Below are 11,648 nucleotides of genomic sequence, written 5' to 3' on the forward strand. Positions count from 1 at the left end.
TTTATCTGAAATAAAAAACATTTATCCGGTTGCTTAGAGCTACTTTAAATAGATTGGGAGCACATCACTAATCCTTTTTACATTGATTTTTACCATTTCAGATTCTTGAACTCTGGACTATTTTGATCTCTGGCTTCCAGGGCTAGATTTCATCATTAAGTAGGTTTTTTGGAAGATATGGTTTTAAAAAAAATTCTTTATGTAAATTCAATTTAGTTAACATATATTGTAGTATTAGTTCCAGGGGTAGAATTTAGAGATTCATCAGTTGCGTATAACACCCAGTGCTCATTACATCAAGTGCCCCCCTTAGTGCCTATCACCTAGTCACCATTTTCCCCTAACGTACCTTCCCTCCAGCAACTCTCAGTTTGTTTCCTAGAATTCAGTATTTTTTTTTCTCATTAAACTTTTGTTTTAATGGGTCTCAAAATTCTGTGACAGATTTTTGGTCAATTTGTTTCCATTAAAAAGTACTGATTTTAAAAACTAATAACTTAAAACTGCCACACACACACAAAAAAAACAAATGGTCCACAAAACATTCTCCTTTCCTTCTGAAGGTTTTACGATGCATTGTTATCATTAACCAGTCTTTTACTATTAAACTTAAATGGCCAATTGACACAAACAGTTCTGAGACCTTTCTTCCACCACTGATTAAGACTGGGGTGGCAGGTATTGGGGATAATATTCATTTAGCCTTCTGAGCTTTCTGGGCAAACTTGGTGATCTTGCCAGCTCCAGCTGCCTTCTTGTCCACTGCTTTGATGACACCCACAGCAACCGTCTGTCTCATGTCACGAAGAGCAAAACGGCCCAGAGGAGGATAGTCAGAGAAGCTCTCAACACACATAGGCTTGCCAGGAACCGTATCAACAATGGCAGCATCAACAGATTTCAAGAACTTGGGACCATCTTCCAGCTTTTTCCCAGAACGACGATCTATCTTCTCCTTCAGCTCAGCAAACTTGCAAGCAATGTGAGCTATGTGACAATCCAGCACAGGTGCATATCCAGCACTAATTTGGCCTGGATGGTTCAGGGTAATCACCTGAGCTGTAAAGCCAGCTGCTTCCATTGGTGGGTCATTTTTGCTGTCACCAGCCACATTGCCATGATGAACATCTTTGACAGATACGTTCTTGACATTGAAGCCCACATTGTCCCCAGGGAGAGCCTCACTCAAAGCTTCATGGTGCATTTCAACAGACTAGACTTCAGTTGTAACATTGACTGGAGCAAAGGTGACCACCATGCCAGGCTTAAGAACACCAGTCTCCACTCGGCCCACAGGGACAATACCAATACCACCAATTTTGTAGACATCCTGGAGAGGCAGACGCAAGGGCTTGTCAGTTGGACGAGTTGGTGGCAGAATGCAATCCAGAGCTTCAAGCAGTGTGGTTCCACTGGCATTCCCATCTTTATGGGTGACTTTCCATCCCTTGAACCAAGGTATGTTAGCACTTGGCTCCAACATGTCACCATTCCAACCAGAAATTGGCACAAATGCTACTGTGCTGGGGTTGTAGCCAATTTTCTTAATGTAGGTGCTGACTTCCATAACGATTTCCTCGTATCTCTTCTGGCTGTAGGGTGGCTCAGTGGAATCCATTTTGTTAACACCGACAATTAGTTGTTTTACACTCAGTGTGTAAGCCAGAAGGGCATGCTCACAGGTCTGCCCGTTCTTAGAGATACCTGCTTCAAATTCACCAACACCAGCAGCAACAATCAGGACAGCACAGTCAGCCTGGGATGTGCCTGTAATTATGTTTTTGAATTATGTTTGTAATTATGTTCTGTGTCCTGGAGCATCAATGATGGTCACATAATACTTGCTGGTCTCGAATTTCCACAGGGAGATATCAATGGTGATACCACGTTCACTTTCAGCTTTCAGTTTATCCAAGACTCAGGCATACTTGAAGGAGCCTTTTCCCATCTCGGCAGCCTCCTTCTCGAATTTTTCGATAGTTCTTTTGTCGATCCCACCACATTTGTAGATCAGATGACCAGTAGTGATAGACTTGCCCAAATCTACGTGTCTGATGACAACAATGTTGATATGAATCTTTTCCTTCCCCATTCTGGTTTAGGTTGAGCGGTGGTTTTCACGACACCTGTGTTCTGGCAGCAAACCCATTGCGAAAAAGCTAGAATTCAGTATTTTAAAGAAGCCTAATATTTCACATGGTTGGAAATTTCTGTGTTTTTTGTGCTTGTTTGAGTATATCTATGGACTTACTCTTCAGAACTTGATACACATTATTCCAATGATTTCTGTAATTAAAATTTCTAGGTATAAGTCTCGGGTCATCCTGAAATTTTGCCCTTATTTATGACATTTTTTTCCTGCCCAGAAGTCTCCCTTTATTTATTTTTTGATTTACATATTTTATTATGAAATATTGTACGCACACAGACACCTTTATTCCTGAAGTTCAGTAGTTGAACTAAACTATGTCATGACATCATGTTGTATCAATTTTACCTGGTATGTCATGTACTCTTCCAAGTTTACAGATTCTGTTCTTTCTTCCTTCAAGGAGAATTTATATGATCATACATCTGTGAATACATTGCCCCCCTACTATTGTCTCTTTTTTCTTCAAGGACACATATATATTTAGGATGAATTGTCTTTGTCCTCTCTGTCTAGCATATTATCTTCATTCATTTCATTTCTTTTGTTTTTCTTATATATTCACTCTTTTTCTCTTAACATGTTCCTTCATACCATTAATGTAAAATTCAGGCATATCTATTTCATCTTTTGCTGGATGCTGGTTACTTATCTGATATAAATGGGGAGGGTTTTGGGATATTTTCAATATGCTCTTAGCATTCTGCATCTCCTTTTCCATGCCATGTTGTTATATGATCTTTGTACTCTTACTTTACTGAAGTGGTATTCTTTTTTTTTTTTTTTTTGAAGTGGTATTCTTATTAAATTCTTCTATAGAGAGCACCTGGGTGGCTCAGTGGGTTAAGCCTCTGCCTTCAGCTCAGGTCAGGATCTCAGAGTCCTGGGGTGGAGTCCCGCATCGGGCTCTCTGCTCATCAGGGAGCCTGCTTCCCCCTCTCTCTCTGCCTGCCTCTCTGCCTACTTGTGAGCTCTCTCTGTGTGTCAAATAAATAAATAAAATATTAAAAATAATTCTTCTATAGGACATACTCTAAGAGAATCTGCTTATTTCTTGAGTTTCCACTTTTGGTAATTCACTTGTCTTTTGCATGTATATTCTTTTATCCTCTTTTTGTTGTATCTCTGTACAGCTTCTATTTAATTTCTTTTAACCTTGCTTATGCTTGGGAAGCTTTTGTTCAAACCTCTAGCTTCTGTAAGATAGCATGAGACTTGACACATATTCTCGTTATAGCAGATGCTTTTGATACTCCCCCCCCCCCCGTATCACCTTCTCTCACCTGAGTATACCAGCAGCTGCAGACAGTTCTTGGCAAGCTGACAGCTTCCCTTCTCAAGCACCTGCATTTCTCCTCTTTACTGCCAAAGGCCTTCGATAATATGGGAGTTTGCTTTATTGTGTACAAGCACACTTTAGAAGTGTGGGTGGAATTTTTCTTCTGGGGGAAACTTTTAACTGATAGAGGATGGGAATCAGCAGATAAATGGTCATCGAAGAGTATCCACCACAGGGAATACACTGAACAAGTGGACATGATAACTCAGCCCTTCGAGATCAGCCAGCGTGTCCTCAGCCACCATACTGCATACACATGGGCCCATGAAGAGTGTGGCAATAATGTCAAGCATAGATGTCCTGTATGGGTCCAACTATTGTTGTGCTCTCTCTCACTTAGGCCGATCTAGTAATTGCCATTGCTCAACGTCCAACGTGTTAGCCCATGTAATAGTGTTGAGCCCTTGATCTGATAGATACTACCATTCAAGGATACTAACCATCTCGTTGGTGGCAAGTTGATTCCATCGGATCTCTTCTACCATAAAGGAAAGTAATTCTTTCTACTTGGTATTGATAAGTGTAAGTATTCCAGGTACAGGTTTGCCATCTCTGCCCACGATGTCTTGGCTAACACCTAACTGAAAGTAGAATTTCTGAATTATTGATGTAAGATCCTGCCTAATGTTGCCTTGGATCAAGCAACCCAGATAGTTACTTTACTTTACCATAAGGAGGTGTGACAGTGGGCAATGACCATGGAATCCATTTGTCCTACTATATATTATATCTCCTAGAAGCTGCCAGCATGATAAAAAGTTGGAATGTCCTCTTAAAGACACAGACAAGGCTCCAGCTTGGAGAATAACACTTTTAAGGATCTAAGTGTATTACATGGTGCTTTGTCCTTGGTAGATTATTGGGTAGATTACTTTGTCTTTGGTAGCTAAAATACAAGATGGAACCGAGGGATGGAAGTTGAACTGACTACCCTCACTCTCACCACCACTGTCCCAATTAGGGAGGTTTAATTTCCTATTCCTACAACTTTAGGGTCTACAGAATTAAGGTCCTGGTCTCCAAGGAGATAACACTTTTACTAAGGGACACAACTGGGATTCCACTGGATGTAAAGTTATGACTGATACTCTTCTGTCAATAGACTATGCAAGGCTAAAAAAAAAAAAAAGTTAGTATACTGGTGGTGGTAATCAATACTGACAATCATGAGACTCTGATTTTTTTGTTGTAAGACTGTGCAGGGTCTGAACTCAGTAGATCCATCAAGGAGCCTCTGATAATTCTGTGCCTGAAGGAAGGGCAGTTTCAGCAACAAAGGATTAAGGAGCTCAAGGTCAGACATCTCAAAGATCTGCATGGTCTCAAGGAAAAGCAACCTAGGAATGCAAAAGTTCTGACTGAGTGTGAGATCCAACTAGAATGGATGCAAAGGGAAGGAGAAAATAAAATCAGTTGCTTTGGGTCTAGCAGAGGCCAAAGGGACTTCAGGTTTCCCATTAATTGTCTTAGCTGCAGCAGTGGGGACTCTGGCTTTTACCCTTAAGCATCATTTAGAGAGTGAAATGAGGATAGGGCGTGAGCAGATCTGGGAACTACTAAGGGTGACTATGGCAGATGCTGCTAATAGCATTTCTTATATCTCTTTAACCCACCAGAGTTCACCTGCTACTGTGTGAAACGGTCGTTACCCTCAATGCCCTAATGTTCTTGTCCTTCAGTGGTATAATTCTGAGGTGCATTCAACAGGTTTTCTCAGGAGGTCCCAAAATATTACACCTCAGCTGCCTATAGCAGTAACCTCATCAATACCATTGCTCCTCCAGACTGTCTACCTGAAGATGGGGAGGCTGGAGCATTTACCTACTCCACTGTACCTTGTGCTGTATTGCCCTTGGGGGCATGAAATTCCTGCTCCCACAGTCTGCAGTAGCCTATCCTACAAAGGCCCAGCAGAATGCAGAAGGACTGAAATGCAGGAAAACTATGCAGCAGGTGTGAGGTGGGGCACTGCCGGTGCAAGCCGAGTCTGAGCCCTTCAGAAGTTGCCTCTGCAGCTACAGGTGAAATCAGAGGTGGGCCAAGGGTATGACTCTCACATCAGAGCCATCTGCTACACATGCTGGCTTCCTCCTCACTGCCTGTCACTACTTCCAAACTCTCTCCTTGCTTCACATCACAGTGTAATCTATCCACAGGGATAGCCCTCATCACCAAGCATATATGTTGATGGGAATGTAAATTGGTATAGCTACTATGGAAAATGGTATGGAGGTTCCTTTAAAAAAAAAAAAAAAAAAAAAAAAAAAAAGAACTACCCCGTGATCCAGCAATCCTACTTCTGGGTATATATTTGAAGGAAACAAAATCACTATTCTGAAAAGATACCTGCATCCCCCTGTTCATTGCAGCTATTATTTACAGTAGCTAAAACATGGAAACAACCTAAGAGTCTATTGATAGATGACTGGATAAAGAAACTGTGGTAAATGTATACAGTGAAATATTATTCAGCCATAAAAAAAAAACAAAAAAACCGAACCCAGGAAATTCTGCCATTTGTGACAACATGGATGCCCCCCTGATGGTGTTATGCTGAGTGAAATAAGCCAGCCAGACAAAGACAAATACATATTCACTTACATGTGGAATCTGCAAAAAAAACCAAACTCAGAGATACAGAGAACAGATTGATGGTTGTCAGAGATGGGGAGCTGGGGGTAGGAGAACGAGTGCAGGTGGTCGAAAAGGACGAACTTCCAGTTTTAAGAGTAATTAATTGTGGGGAGGTAAGGTGTATCATGCTGACTAGAGTTAATAATGCTATATTGTTTATTTGAACATGGCTAGGATACATCTTAAACGTCCTCACAAGAGAAAAAATAAATGGAACATGTGAGGTGATGGATTTTAACTAAATTTGTCGTGATAATCATTTTACTTTATATACATGCATCGAATTATTATGCTACACACCTTAAACTTAGATAATGTTATATGTCAATTATATCTCGGTAAAACTGGGAAGACACAGAGAAGGGAAAGGTCAGCTGATGCTCCACTGACTTAGTTTACCCAGGTAGCAACAGCAGGTAGTTGTGATTTGGATTGGGTCCCTGATTACAAGGTCACAGGAGAAAAACCCCTCCCACACTGATATCCTGAAAGAAAAGAACTTTATCTCCAGCTCAGACTAGCTAGAGTGGGTTCTGTGGTGTGGAATAAAAAACTCTGATGCATAGAACTCCATGATGTTGGACAAAGGGCGTTCTGCGTAGGAAATTTGGTGAAATGTTATTAAAAGGAATGAAGACCAGATAAACTGAAGCAGTAACTATGGACTTTAAGATAATCTGTGTAGATTAATTTAGGTTCGGAGTTCTACATGAAATATTCAAAATAGGAATTTTGTGCCTTTCTACTAAGAGTCTAAAATCTCAAAGGTGGCCTGATCTTTGTATGCAGAAAGGAGGTTTTCAGGCGCAGAGAGCCAGGGAAACGTTTTTCTTATGAAATCATTTCTGCTCTTGCAATTTTGGCTCCTTGTAGCTCCGATCAATTGTTTTATTTATCAGTAAGCGCCACAAATGCTACCCCAAAAGTAAAATGCAGCAAAACAAATCAAAGTAGAACAGCTCTCTTTTGTGGACAAATTTTACTTTCTGGGCCATTATGACTGATTTCCTATGAGCTCAGGGTTCCAGAGGCAACCCAAAGTGGATTTTCTTAATTCTGCTCATAAATCTGTTAAAAAAGAAAAAAATTCAATCAAATAAATCTGACGATGGAATTTGGTTTTATTAAGTGATTCACATATCAGGGCAACATCCCATCTAGCCCACATTTTCTAAATGAAAAGAAGGTTTTTAAAGGCAGAGAGGGGGCATAACAAAAAGAAGAAAGAAATTTCTCAGCAAAGAATGCAATATTTAGGCAAGGTTGCCCTCTTGCCGGGAACTGAAGGGGTATATCAGAATTTTCTGGTATTGACCAGGAAATTCCATGATGATTGGTTAAAGGTTACATTCCTAGGGGATTGAAACTGGAGATGAGTTAGGTATTAAGTCTTGGTTTACTGACTTGCGGGCCTTCAGCTAAGTGACATCATTTTGGGTGTGTGTGCTTTTTTTTTTTTTTTTTTTTTTAAACAATTCCCTCTTTTTTGGGGAACAATTCCTTTCTTTTGATCCAATTCTTAGCTTAACTCAGAGATCTGATCAAAATGTAAGACATTAGCACCACTCTCAGCTACCACTCTGTGGTTCTGGAAGCCTTCATTGATCCTCTGCATGGCATTCACAAGGCACGAGGTTTTTGCTTCACCCCTGTAATATTCATAGGTTCCAACTTCAGGTTCACATTCGTTAAACTGGTCACCCTCTGTGTTCCTTTTCTGACGTTCCAGCTGTAGGGTGATCATTTGCTTGGTGGTTAGCAGCTGGGAACATGCATTTAGAGCTTTTGCCAGGGAGATTATTATGATTACTATAAGCAAGATAACTCCGAGTGTTTGGAGTATACTTTGAAACCATGGTTCCCAATACCCAAACCAAACAAGATCCTTAAGTCAAAGGAAGGTCCCAAGGAAAGAATCACCTTTTTAAGCCAACTGACTTGTTTTTGCTTTTATGGATTTGAGTTTTAATTTCTTAACAAGGGTTAGTCTAGGTACAGCACCGGGTGTTGGCCACAGCACAGACACCTCTTTGCTCAGCTCAGAGATAATGAAGAGCTGTTTATTATCAAGAACAACTTGGGCCAGAGAGCTGTCTTTGTTGGGCAACTATTGCTTTAGCAGCAGATTCTGTACTAACTTTAAGAATTAAGGAGAGGCTCTTGATCAGAGCCTTATTTACATTTACCCCTAGCCAGGGAAGCTAGGGACCTGCCCAAAGGAGTAAATCCTGAATCATGAAAGCTTCCTGAAACATTCTTTTTTTTCTTAAGATTTTATTTATTTGAGAGAGAGAATGAGCAGGGAAGAGGGGCAGAGGAAAGTAGAGAAGGAAAAGGAAAAGTAGGATCCTACTGAGGCTGATGCGGAACTCGATCTCAGGACCCCAGGATCATGACCTGAGCCAGAGGCAGACACTTAACCACCTGAACCACGCAGGTGCCCCTGGAACATTCTTTTATACTCAACGATGTGAATTCAGAGGAGTCAACCAAAGAGATGTATTATTTTGCTTGTGAAAAGTTAGGGGCACAGTTCTATTTTTTCCCCCTAGCCTGAAATAAAATGTCCTAAATTCCAGAGCTTACCCCCATCCTTAGCAATGGCTGGGGAGAGGAAGATGAGGTATTATCTTTCCAGGCCCATGCCAGAGTAAAGGAAAGGAGAAAATGGAGAAAGTGTTTCGTGTTCACTTAGACTATGAAGTCTTGATCTGCCGTCTTGGGCAGAAATAGTCTGCCTGAAAGTCAATTACTTCTCTTCCTCGTCAGTTTGATTTGGAGGTCTCTGTACAGAACCACATGCCACATGGAGGCTTCTTTAGCTTTGCAATGTGAAGCCAGGGCTTGCTACCTTCTAGCTCTATTGCAGTGTCAGTGGTCAGCAGCACTTGCTAAGCTCCTTTTCAGTGGGGCTTGAGAGCTGGATTTCTCTGATGATGTTCTAGAATACCTAATCCCCAGGTTCTAAACTGTTGATCGACAGAATCCTTTGAACTGGGACCCAGGAAGACTTATTTTGCCTGCTGATCACAGGCTTGAGCAGAAGGCATTAGAGACTGGTTGTAGGTGGCTGCACCAGCACGAGACAGCAAGGGATCATGAAGTTCACAAGGTTTAGATAAGCCTCATGTGATTTGCTCAATGAAGTGGGAGCCTTGGTCACTGGTATTACAGAAGGTCTATTGCAAGTGGGAAACACATTTTTTCCAAAAGATTGATTGATTGATTGATTGATTATTTGAGAGGGAAAGAGAAAGAGAGTGTGAGTAGGGAGAGGGGACAGAGGGAGAAAGAATCCTCAAGCAGATTCCCTCCCAGCGTGGCACCTGACTCAGGGCTCGATCCTGGGACCCCTAAATCATGACCTGAGCCAAAATCAAGAGTCAGATGCTCATCCGACTGAGCCACCCATGTGTCCCTGGAAAACTCATTTTTTAAACAGTTTTTTTTCCCCCTTTTTCCCCACAATGAGAGCATCAGGAAAGGCTTCAGGCCATCAGAAAATATACACACAGTAACAAGAACATACCGCTAACACGTCTGCAGTGGCAGCTGTATGAATAAGGTCAGCTCTAGGTGTTCAAAGGGCCTGGCGGGAGGAGGTCTGAGGCCTCTGGAGACCAGAACAGTGTTTCCAGGATGATGGACCTGACAAATCAGACATTGCTGGCAGACGGTATTTGCAGTTTTAGGGAAGTTTCCCCACTAACATCTATTTATAATCTGAGTCGTCTGAAACACACTAGGCTGGGTGAAGGAATGCAAAAACCAAAAAATGGGGTTTGTCAGGGAACTGGGAAGAACAAAGCAAAGCGGCTCTCTTGGTTTTCTCATAACCCTGACTTCATTTAACTTACAGCCAGTTTAACACCTTAATTTTCCCGATGTAGGAGCAGGCTGTTGCCATGTTATAAGGACATGAGGACAACAGTAGTCTGGCAACACGCGGCCATGTTTTGCAGAAGCAGAATGGACTTCATCTGTGTTGAGTCACAGTCTTTCTAGAACCCATTGTCACTGCCTTGTGTCAGAGTCAGGTGGATCACACATTAAAAGTTCTTTTCAAGGATTTCTTTTCCACACATCTATAACTTTCTTTTTAAATTTAGATTTTTGTCCTCAGTTTCCCCTTTTAATTTTATTTATTTATTTGTATTTTAGAAAGATTTTATTTTTAAGTAATTTCTACACCCAACTTGGGGCTCAAACTTACAACCCTGAGATCACGCATCCCATGTTCCACCGACTGAGGCAGCCAAGCGCCCCTTAAATTTTCTCCTTTTACATAACGAGTTTTACTTTAGGACAAAGTTACTTTCTTTTTTTTCAACAAAAATGTTTTCTCTTTTCATGCTTTTTCTTATCAAAACATACATCTTACTTTCCTGGTGTATAGAATTGTTTCCTTTATTATTTCCAATAGTCTTAATTATATTAATTAGAAGTTGTAACTCATAACCCTTAATTTCCAGTGAACGCCTACCAGTACGCCATTGTGAACTTTACACCAGGATTCTTTAGATTTGCAAATTTATGAATATATTTCATAACTTTTTGAAGCATCTGCTTTTTTCAATTTTCCAGTGTAGCACTAACACATCCAAATATCTTTTAGTTTCTTTGTAATAAGAAGCCAAAAGTAGATAAACCTCTGTTTAGTAGTTAATGTTTTAGTGTTTTATCTTATTTGGAAATCATCTAGATATTTAAAGAATTTAACATATTGATTAAACCTCCTTCAGCAAAACTTTAAGGTTTTAGGTTACCCAAAAAGATGTGGGAAAGGGCAGATAAACTTATCTTGCTTACTTTTATTTAATTCACTTGTTTTCAGTAATTATGTTTAGATTACCTACAAAGCTTCACTGAACATTGGATAACTTCAGCCATTATTGCAAGCTATTATTTTTTTAAGTGGTAAATCTTTTAAGAGATTATATAAACTTAACTGGCTAGGAAATCAGGTAGAAATAAAGTTTTATATTTAATGCTGAAAACTCTAAAGACATATCTGTTTTAATAAAACCATTAGCCTTAAACTTGCTTTTGTATTGACCATTTTCCCAGATCACATGAACTTGAAAAAATTTGGTTTAGTTTCCATCTTTTTGAGTATTTTGCACATGCATCACCCTCCTGCAAGTGTGGGGTAAGGGCAGAGGGAGAAGCAGACTCCCCACTGAGCATGGATCCCAACTCAGGCTCCATCCCAGGACCCTGAGATCATGATCTGAACTGTAGGCAGCCACTTAACCAACTGGGCCACCCAGGCACTCCATTTCAAGTACTTTAAATTGCCCAGTCCTTCTAAGTACTTGTCTTTAAACCCACTAAATAGAGCTCTTTTACAAATTAATTTTAGCAATACCATTTGGAGGTTGAACAATAACTCACAATTATAACATATACACAAACACACTGATGCAAAGATCTTATGTTAATAATATCTGTGGAGAAGATTTTTAAGACTTGTATTTGTCCTTGAAATTAATCTTTTTTTTTTTTTAAAAGATTTTATTTATTTAT

The 11,648-nt window shown here is 40.3% G+C and overlaps 1 pseudogene; it reads right to left on the reverse strand.

The window, feature by feature from the left end:
- Positions 1-549: 549 nt before the first annotated feature.
- Positions 550-2,107, reverse strand: LOC116586978 (annotated as a pseudogene).
- Positions 2,108-11,648: the final 9,541 nt, after the last annotated feature.

The sequence above is a fragment of the Mustela erminea genome, chromosome 3, assembly GCF_009829155.1.
Source record: "Mustela erminea isolate mMusErm1 chromosome 3, mMusErm1.Pri, whole genome shotgun sequence".
Lineage (NCBI taxonomy): Eukaryota > Metazoa > Chordata > Mammalia > Carnivora > Mustelidae > Mustela > Mustela erminea.